The sequence below is a fragment of the Entelurus aequoreus genome, linkage group LG09 (assembly GCF_033978785.1).
Source record: "Entelurus aequoreus isolate RoL-2023_Sb linkage group LG09, RoL_Eaeq_v1.1, whole genome shotgun sequence".
Taxonomy (NCBI): domain Eukaryota; kingdom Metazoa; phylum Chordata; class Actinopteri; order Syngnathiformes; family Syngnathidae; genus Entelurus; species Entelurus aequoreus.
Window position 1 is genome coordinate 62,095,791 of NC_084739.1, and position 12,044 is coordinate 62,107,834.

Genomic DNA, 12,044 nt, shown 5'->3' on the forward strand with positions numbered 1-12,044 from the left:
CTGCCATGAGAGCAGCCTTTTCGGCCTAGGGCTCGAATGCGAGCAGATGAGGTAGAAGAGGTTGCTGATGTTATGGAACTGCGTGTCATTGAGACATTCGATGCACTGTCCTGGGCTCCAATATCAGAAAGTGTAACACATAAATGTTCATCATGGGCAAGTGGGACATGCATTTCATCTTGGACTTGCGTTTCAACTGAGCCATGTGTTTCAGAGACATGCAATTGTGACTCCTCCTCCACAGGGGCAGTGTCGTGTGTGGTTAGCTTGTTCACTTCTGATAACCATTCATGCACCAGTTTTATGAAACATTCGAGTATCTTAATCTTTTCTTGAAACCAGTCATTTTTTCTCTCAAGTTCCTCTTCAGGCAATGGTTAGGCAATCAATGAGGAATGATTTTCCCTTGCCTCTCCACACAAATGAATCAATTCCTCCAAGTGACCTCTTACAGCATTTTCATCATTTTCATTTGAATGCATGAGTTGCTTCATTGTGTCCCTTATTTTAGCAGCTTTTTTAACACATGCTCCTATTGCTTTATGACAGGGGTCACCAACCTTTTTGAAACCAAGAGCTACTTCTTGGGTACTGATTAATGCAAAGGGCTACCAGTTTGATACACACTTAAATAAATTGCCAGAAATAGCCAATTTGCTCAATTTACCTTTAACTCTATGTTATTAATAATGAATGATATTTACACTTAATTGAATGGTTTAAAAGAGGAGAAAACACGAAAAAAAATGACAATTAAATTTTGAAACATAGCTTATCTTCAATTTCGACTCTTTAAAATTCAAAATTCAACCGAAAAAAAGAAGAGGAAAACTAGCTAATTTGAATCTTTTTGAAAAAATTTAAAAAATAATTTATGGAACATCATTAGTAATTTTTTCTGATTAAGATTAATTTTAGAATTTTGATGACATGTTTTAAATAAGTTACAATCCAATCTGCACTTTGTTAGAATATATAACAAATTGGACCAAGCTATATTTCTAACAAAGACAAATAATTATTTCTTCTAGATTTTCAAGAACAAAAATTTTAAAAGAAATTCAACAGACTTTGAAATAAGATTTCAATTTGATTTGACAGATTTTCTAGATTTGCCAGAATAATTTTTTTTGAATTTTAATCATAAGTTTGAAGAAATATTTCACAAATATTCTTCGTCGAAAAAACAGAAGCTAAAATGAAGAATTAAATTAAAATGTGTTTATTATTCTTTACAATAAAAAAATTTTTTTTTACTTGAACATTGATTTAAATTGTCAGGAAAGAAGAGGAAGGAATTTAAAAGGTAAAAAGGTATATGTGTTTAAAAATCCTAAAATCATTTTTAAGGTTGTATTTTTTCTCTAAAATTGTCTTTCTGAAAGTTATAAGAAGCAAAGTAAAAAAATGAATGAATTTATTTAAACAAGTGAAGACCAAGTCTTTAAAATATTTCCTTGGATTTTCAAATTCTATTTGAGTTTTGTCTCTCTTAGAATTAAAAATGTCGGGCAAAGCGAGACCAGCTTGCTAGTAAATAAATACAATTAAAAAAATAGAGGCAGCTCCCTGGTAAGTGCTGCTATTTGGGCTATTTTTAGAACAGGCCGGCGGGCTACTCATCTGGTCCTTACGGGCTACCTGGTGCCCGCGGGCACCACGTTGGTGACCCCTGCTTTATGATAATTGTCAACTTTCATTTCCAAGCCTTTGGCAGTATACGTTATGGCTCTTTTTCCCTTTCCAAAATATTCTACATTTTCCTTTTCAGGATCCACATTTTCGCCACCTTGTGGCTGTACATCATCTTTGCCACCAGACATAATTGGCCAAGTCCCTTGTGCTGCTTTCAGCTCCACACAACTCACCCTATAGAGCTGGCAGGTGTTTCCAATCACCCTGGCTGATGAGCAGCAGCGTGGCCGTGGCACAGTTTGTCCTCTTGCGGCTTTTTGATGGCCTTCGGTGTTCTTCTTGTTGTCCTTTTCACTCGAAGAGCAGCGTTCTTACTTGAATGTAACGGCAATCTTCACCTTCAAATGTTCCAATTGATTGTCATTACTCAACAGGTTTGAGGGAGTGATCCTACGCAGTAGCAAACATTGTATATGAAGTGAGGGCCAGTCGGCAATCCAGTTTATGCATATTTATTAACAAACTTGCAGGGTGAATGAAACATACCAGGGATTATTGCAAAGTACTAATCAAAGATCCTTTCACATAAACGCTGCTCTTTTTACAGAGTCTGATTTCAAAGAGGGTGCACCCCGCCTGCCGCCCCAAGCAGCTGGGATAGGCTCCAGCACCCCCAACGGGACAAGCGGTAGAAAATGGATGGATGGATGATTTCAAAGTGCTGCAGTCACAGATAGTTCATATCCTGTCTGTCTGTGTCTGTCTGTCTGGTCTGTCGGGGCGGTATAGCTCGGTTGGTAGAGTGGCCGTGCCAGCAACTTGAGGGTTCCAGGTTCGATCCCCGCTTCCACCATCCTAGTCACTGCCGTTGTGTCCTTGGGCAAGACACTTGAGCCACCTGCTCCCACCCACACTGCTTGAAATGGAACTTACATGTTGGCTTTCACTATGTAAAGCGCTTTGAGTCACTAGAGCAGGGGTCACCAACGCGGTGCCCGCGGGCACCAGGTAGCCCGTAAGGACCAGATGAGTAGCCCGCTGGCCTGTTCTAAAAATAGCTCAAATAGCAGCACTTACCAGTGAGCTGCCTCTATTTTTTAAATTGTATTTATTTACTAGCAAGCTGGTCTCGCTTTGCCCGACATTTTTAATTCTAAGAGAGACAAAACTCAAATAGAATTTGAAAATCCAAGAAAATATTTTAAAGACTTGGTCTTCACTTGTTTAAATAAATTCATTATTTTTTTTTACTTTGCTTCTCATAACTTTCAGAAAGACAATTTTAGAGAAAAAATACAACCTTAAAAATTATTTTAGGATTCTTAAACACATGTACCTTTTTACCTTTTGAATTCCTTCCTCTTCTTTCCTGACTATTTAAATCAATGTTCAAGTATTTTTTTTATTTTTATTGTAAAGAATAATAAATACATTTTAATTTAATTCTTCATTTTAGCTTCTTTTTTTTCGACGAAGAATATTTGTGAAATATTTCTTCAAACTTATTATGATTAAAATTCAAAAAAATTATTCTGGCAAATCTAGAAAATCTGTAGAATCAAATTTAAATCTTATTTCAAAGTATTTTGAATTTCTTTTAAAAATTTTGTTCTGGAAAATATAGAAGTAATAATGATTTGTCTTTGTTAGAAATATAGCTTGGTCCAATTTGTTATATATTCTAACAAAGTGCAGATTGGATTTTAACCTATTTAAAACATGTCATCAAAATTATAAAATTAATCTTAATCAGGAAAAATTACTAATGATGTTCCATAAATTCTTTTTTAAAATTTTTCTCTTCTTTTTTTCGGTTGAATTTAGAATTTTAAAGAGTCGAAATTGAAGATAAACTATGTTTCAAAATTTAATTGTCATTTTTTTGGGGGTTTTCTCTTCTTTTAAACCGTTCAATTAAGTGTAAATATCATTAATTAATAATAACAACAGAGTTAAAGGTAAATTGAGCAAATTGGCTATTTCTGGCAATTTATTGAAGTGTGTATCAAACTGGTAGCCCTTCGCATTAATCACTACCCAAGAAGTAGCTCTTGCTTTCAAAAAGGTTGGTGACCCCTGCACTAGAGAAAAGCGCTATATAAATATAATTCACTTCACTGTCTGTCTCTCTCTCTCGGTGTGTGTGTGTGTGCGTGCGTGCGTGCGTGCGTGCGTGCGTGCGTGCGTGCGTGCGTGCGTGCGTGTGTGTTAAAGGACACCTAATGATGTCACTGCTGTTGCCTTCACTGAGCGTTCAATCAAGCGTGTGTGTGGTAAAAATCAGTTTAGTCTCCTTGGGTGTCCACCTGACACAAACATCATCACTTTAACACAATGTGACAACAACATGTCATTGTGTGTGTGTGTGTGTGTGTGTGTGTGTTTAGGGGCAGAGGTCATGGTTGATGGCTCTGCAATCAAAGCTGATTGTGTGTTGTTGTGTGTTATTATTCTGCCTCTTTGCAGTCTGATCACATCTTTGTTTTTCTGCACCATTGTGTTCTGCACTCCTATTTCCGTGCTCTTTTTGAAGACAACGTGTTCTGCACTCCTATTTCCGTGCTCCTTTTGAAGACAACGCGGGCTAAAAGTAAACCATGACACGCTAGGTGCTTAGTACGTCAACCACTAATCACGGCAACATGACACGCCAGGTGCTTAGTACGTCAACCACTAATCACGTCAACTACTAATCACGGCAACATGACACGCCAGGTGCTTAGTACGTCAACCACTAATCACGGCAACATGACACGCCAGGTGCTTAGTACGTCAACCACTAATCACGGCAACATGACACGCTAGGTGCTTAGTACGTCAACTACTAATCACGGCAACATGACACGCCAGGTGCTTAGTACGTCAACCACTAATCACGGCAACATGACACGCCAGGTGCTTAGTACGTCAACCACTAATCACGGCAACATGACACGCCAGGTGCTTAGTACGTCAACTACTAATCACGGCAACATGACACGCCAGGTGCTTAGTACGTCAACTACTAATCACGGCAACATGACACGCCAGGTGCTTAGTACGTCAACTACTAATCACGGCAACATGACACGCCAGGTGCTTAGTACGTCAACTACTAATCACGGCAACATGACACGCCAGGTGCTTAGTACGTCAACTACTAATCACGGCAACATGACACGCCAGGTGCTTAGTACGTCAACCACTAATCACGGCAACATGACACGCCAGGTGCTTAGTACGTCAACCACTAATCACGGCAACATGACACGCCAGGTGCTTAGTACGTCAACCACTAATCACGGCAACATGACACGCTAGGTGCTTAGTACGTCAACTACTAATCACGGCAACATGACACGCCAGGTGCTTAGTACGTCAACCACTAATCACGGCAACATGACACGCCAGGTGCTTAGTACGTCAACCACTAATCACGGCAACATGACACGCCAGGTGCTTAGTACGTCAACTACTAATCACGGCAACATGACACGCCAGGTGCTTAGTACGTCAACTACTAATCACGGCAACATGACACGCCAGGTGCTTAGTACGTCAACTACTAATCACGGCAACATGACACGCCAGGTGCTTAGTACGTCAACTACTAATCACGGCAACATGACACGCTAGGTGCTTAGTACGTCAACTACTAATCACGGCAACATGACACGCCAGGTGCTTAGTACGTCAACCACTAATCACGGCAACATGACACGCCAGGTGCTTAGTACGTCAACCACTAATCACGGCAACATGACACGCCAGGTGCTTAGTACGTCAACCACTAATCACGGCAACATGACACGCTAGGTGCTTAGTACGTCAACTACTAATCACGGCAACATGACACGCCAGGTGCTTAGTACGTCAACCACTAATCACGGCAACATGACACGCTAGGTGCTTAGTACGTCAACCACTAATCACGGCAACATGACACGCCAGGTGCTTAGTACGTCAACCACTAATCACGGCAACATGACACGCCAGGTGCTTAGTACGTCAACCACTAATCACGGCAACATGACACGCCAGGTGCTTAGTACGTCAACCACTAATCACGGCAACATGACACGCCAGGTGCTTAGTACGTCAACCACTAATCACGTCAACCACTAATCACGGCAACATGACACGCTAGGTGCTTAGTACGTCAACTACTAATCACGGCAACATGACACGCCAGGTGCTTAGTACGTCAACCACTAATCACGGCAACATGACACGCCAGGTGCTTAGTACGTCAACCACTAATCACGTCAACCACTAATCACGGCAACATGACACGCTAGGTGCTTAGTACGTCAACCACTAATCACGTCAACCACTAATCACGGCAACATGACATGCCAGGTGCTTAGTACGTCAACCACTAATTACGTCAACCACTAATCACGTCAACCACTAATCACGGCAACATGACACGCTAGGTGCTTAGTACGTCAACTACTAATCACGGCAACATGACACGCCAGGTGCTTAGTACGTCAACCACTAATCACGGCAACATGACACGCCAGGTGCTTAGTACGTCAACCACTAATCACGTCAACCACTAATCACGGCAACATGACACGCTAGGTGCTTAGTACGTCAACTACTAATCACGGCAACATGACACGCCAGGTGCTTAGTACGTCAACCACTAATCACGGCAACATGACACGCCAGGTGCTTAGTACGTCAACCACTAATCACGGCAACATGACACGCCAGGTGCTTAGTACGTCAACCACTAATCACGGCAACATGACACGCTAGGTGCTTAGTACGTCAACTACTAATCACGGCAACATGACACGCCAGGTGCTTAGTACGTCAACCACTAATCACGGCAACATGACACGCCAGGTGCTTAGTACGTCAACTACTAATTACGGCAACATGACACGCCAGGTGCTTAGTACGTCAACCACTAATCACGGCAACATGACACGCTAGGTGCTTAGTACGTCAACTACTAATCACGGCAACATGACACGCCAGGTGCTTAGTACGTCAACCACTAATCACGGCAACATGACACGCCAGGTGCTTAGTACGTCAACCACTAATCACGGCAACATGACACGCCAGGTGCTTAGTACGTCAACCACTAATCACGGCAACATGACACGCCAGGTGCTTAGTACGTCAACCACTAATCACGTCAACCACTAATCACGGCAACATGACACGCTAGGTGCTTAGTACGTCAACTACTAATCACGGCAACATGACACGCCAGGTGCTTAGTACGTCAACCACTAATCACGGCAACATGACACGCCAGGTGCTTAGTACGTCAACCACTAATCACGTCAACCACTAATCACAGCAACATGACACGCTAGGTGCTTAGTACGTCAACCACTAATCACGTCAACCACTAATCACGGCAACATGACACGCTAGGTGCTTAGTACGTCAACCACTAATCACGGCAACATGACATGCCAGGTGCTTAGTACGTCAACCACTAATTACGTCAACCACTAATCACGTCAACCACTAATCACGGCAACATGACACGCTAGGTGCTTAGTACGTCAACTACTAATCACGGCAACATGACACGCCAGGTGCTTAGTACGTCAACCACTAATCACGGCAACATGACACGCCAGGTGCTTAGTACGTCAACCACTAATCACGTCAACCACTAATCACGGCAACATGACACGCTAGGTGCTTAGTACGTCAACTACTAATCACGTCAACCACTAATCACGGCAACATGACACGCTAGGTGCTTAGTACGTCAACTACTAATCACGGCAACATGACACGCCAGGTGCTTAGTACGTCAACCACTAATCACGGCAACATGACACGCCAGGTGCTTAGTACGTCAACCACTAATCACGTCAACCACTAATCACGGCAACATGACACGCTAGGTGCTTAGTACGTCAACCACTAATCACGTCAACCACTAATCACGGCAACATGACACGCTAGGTGCTTAGTACGTCAACCACTAATCACGGCAACATGACATGCCAGGTGCTTAGTACGTCAACCACTAATTACGTCAACCACTAATCACGTCAACCACTAATCACGGCAACATGACACGCTAGGTGCTTAGTACGTCAACTACTAATCACGGCAACATGACACGCCAGGTGCTTAGTACGTCAACCACTAATCACGGCAACATGACACGCCAGGTGCTTAGTACGTCAACCACTAATCACGTCAACCACTAATCACGGCAACATGACACGCTAGGTGCTTAGTACGTCAACCACTAATCACGTCAACCACTAATCACGTCAACCACTAATCACGTCAACCACTAATCACGGCAACATGACACGCTAGGTGCTTAGTACGTCAACCACTAATCACGTCAACCACTAATCACGTCAACCACTAATCACGGCAACATGACACGCTAGGTGCTTAGTACGTCAACCACTAATCACGTCAACCACTAATCACGTCAACCACTAATCACGTCAACCACTAATCACGGCAACATGACACGCTAGGTGCTTAGTACGTCAACCACTAATCACGGCAACATGACATGCCAGGTGCTTAGTACGTCAACCACTAATTACGTCAACCACTAATCACGGCAACATGACACGCTAGGTGCTTAGTACGTCATCTACTAATCACGGCAACATGACACGCCAGGTGCTTAGTACGTCAACCACTAATCACGGCAACATGACACGCCAGGTGCTTAGTACGTCAACCACTAATCACGTCAACCACTAATCACGGCAACATGACACGCTAGGTGCTTAGTACGTCAACCACTAATCACGGCAACATGACATGCCAGGTGCTTAGTACGTCAACCACTAATTACGTCAACCACTAATCACGTCAACCACTAATCACGGCAACATGACACGCCGGGTGCTTAGTACGTCAACCACTAATCACGTCAACCACTAATCACGTCAACCACTAATCACGGCAACATGACACGCCAGGTGCTTAGTACGTCAACCACTAATCACGTCAACCACTAATCACGGCAACATGACACGCTAGGTGCTTAGTACGTCAACCACTAATCACGTCAACCACTAATCACGGCAACATGACACGCTAGGTGCTTAGTACGTCAACTACTAATCACGGCAACATGACACGCCAGGTGCTTAGTACGTCAACCACTAATCACGGCAACATGACACGCCAGGTGCTTAGTACGTCAACCACTAATCACGGCAACATGACACGCCAGGTGCTTAGTACGTCAACCACTAATCACGGCAACATGACACGCTAGGTGCTTAGTACGTCAACCACTAATCACGTCAACATGACACGCCAGGTGCTTAGTACGTCAACCACTAATCACGGCAACATGACACGCCAGGTGCTTAGTACGTCAACCACTAATCACGGCAACATGACACGCCAGGTGCTTAGTACGTCAACCACTAATCACGGCAACATGACACGCTAGGTGCTTAGTACGTCAACCACTAATCACGGCAACATGACACGCTAGGTGCTTAGTACGTCAACCACTAATCACGTCAACCACTAATCACGGCAACATGACACGCTAGGTGCTTAGTACGTCAACCACTAATCACGTCAACCACTAATCACGGCAACATGACACGCTAGGTGCTTAGTACGTCAACCACTAATCACGGCAACATGACACGCCAGATGCTTAGTACGTCAACCACTAATCACGTCAACCACTAATCACGGCAACATGACACGCTAGGTGCTTAGTACGTCAACCACTAATCACGGCAAGGTTGACATTGAGGTCACATGATCAAGTCCTCGGTCGAAAGCAAAAGCCTTGAGAAAGTGTAGAGAACAAAATGGCCGTCTATAAAACCTACTCATTTTGACAAAATGTCCGCCTGATGTTTTCAAGTATATTCTGCAATTAGGGAACATTTTCATAATATTTACTGATAATTGATTTACAGTAATAAATGTTGAAATAACTAAGCCATTTTGTTACTATATATTGGAATATTACATATTTGTATTTCATTTTAATATTATTCAAAAACATTTTTTTAATATTAAATTATTATTATTTTTATTTTAACAAGTTTTCCCACTAATTAGGAATACGTCAACATTTTTTGAATAATAATGAAAATTAATTTATTCAAATAAAACATCTGTGTTGAAATAAATGCAAGTATTTACACACTTTTTATATTTTACAACATTTTCTTAATTTAAGTATTGATTCAAGGAAAATTAAAACTATTATTTTTATATACAACATTTTTTCTAATTAATTTAGTATTGGAGAAAAATGTTCTTAATATTTACTAACAATAATTAAGTGAAAGTATTGTTTTATGAAAGTTAACTAAAAGAGACTTAATTTTTAATGAAATATATATTTTCATTTGGAGCATTCGCAGTTTCTCCAAATTAATGTGTCAAATAGTTACAACTTGTATTTTATTGCATTATTTGCACTGTTGTTTTCCATCTTTCTGGAAAATGATTTTCTTTTATGAAGGCTCCCAAACAAACTAAGAAAAATACAAAACATATTTCCTTTTCCAAGGCAGAGCAAATTGTATATATAAATAAAAGAAAGTGCTATCTATTGTACACGGCCCCTAAAGCAAATGTCAACATTATTCCCTAAGAAAGTAGAATAAAAATGCTGTTAGAGCGACAAAACATTTCCAGATCTGCATTTTGATCCTGACTTGCAGCAAAACAATCTTCATATCAAACACATGCAAAGAACAATGAAATAAAAATAGCTGGTAATGAGGACTTATTTCCAGGAATAAAGCTAATGGAATGTTAAAAAGCTGTTGTCGCTGAATGAGGTGGAAAATGATTTATTTCTTTTGATTTCCTTTTAATTGTCTTCTCAATTGGCACTAATGCGCCTGCAGAGACGCCATGATGATGATGATGATGATGATGATGATGATTGGCACAGGATAATCTCTTCTCCTCCCTAATTACACAAACATTACACCTTTTTTCATTTGACACTTTTTTGCTAAACACGCTTTTAGGCTTGATTGCAGGCAAATGTGTTTTATTGGCAGGAAGTTCAGACGAGGAAAAGTCATTTTTATTGGCAGGAAAACACATTTAATGGCACTTGATGCAAGCCTCATGTTGAAAATGAACTTTTTAACATGATTTCATGTCATGAAAACAGCTAAATTAGGTGGACAACATTTGAATGAATTAGTTAACTTTTGTTATGATTTCATGTCATGAAAACAGCTAAATTAGGTGGACAACATTTGAATGAATTAATTAACTTTTGTTATGATTTCATGTCATGAAAACAGCTAAACTAGGTGGACAACATTTGAATGAATGAATGAACTTTTGTTATGATTTCATGTCATGAAAACAGCTAAATTAGGTGGACAACATTTGAATGAATGAATGAACTTTTGTTATGATTTCATGTCATGAAAACAGCTAAATTAGGTGGACAAAATTTGAATAAATTCATTAACTTTTGTTTATGAGTTCATGTCATGAAAACAGAGCTAAATTAGGTGGACAACATTTGAATGAATTAATTAACATTTGTTATGATTTCATGTCATGAAAACAGCTAAATTAGGTGGACAACATTTGAATAAATTTATGAACTTTCGTTTATGATTTCATGTCATGAAAACAGCTAAATTAGGTGGACAACATTTGAATGAATTAATTAACATTTGTTATGATTTCATGTCATGAAAACAGCTAAATTAGGTGGACAACATTTGAATAAATTTATGAACTTTTGTTATGATTTCATGTCATGAAAACAGAGCTAAATTAGGTGGACAACATTTGAATGAATGAATTAACATTTGTTATGATTTCATGTCATGAAAACAGCTAAATTAGGTGGACAACATTTGAATACATTTATGAACTTTTGTTATGATTTCATGTCATGAAAACAGAGCTAAATTAGGTGGACAACATTTGAATGAATGAATTAACATTTGTTATGATTTCATGTCATGAAAACAGCTAAATTAGGTGGACAACATTTGAATAAATTTATGAACTTTCGTTTATGATTTCATGTCATGAAAACAGCTAAATTAGGTGGACAACATTTGAATGAATGAATTAACATTTGTTATGATTTCATGTCATGAAAACAGCTAAATTAGGTGGACAACATTTGAATAAATTTATGAACTTTTGTTATGATTTCATGTCATGAAAACAGAGCTAAATTAGGTGGACAACATTTGAATGAATGAATTAACATTTGTTATGATTTCATGTCATGAAAACAGCTAAATTAGGTGGACAACATTTGAATACATTTATGAACTTTTGTTATGATTTCATGTCATGAAAACAGAGCTAAATTAGGTGGACAACATTTGAATGAATGAATTAACATTTGTTATGATTTCATGTCATGAAAACAGCTAAATTAGGTGGACAACATTTGAATAAATTTATGAACTTTTGTTATGATTTCATGTCATTGAAAA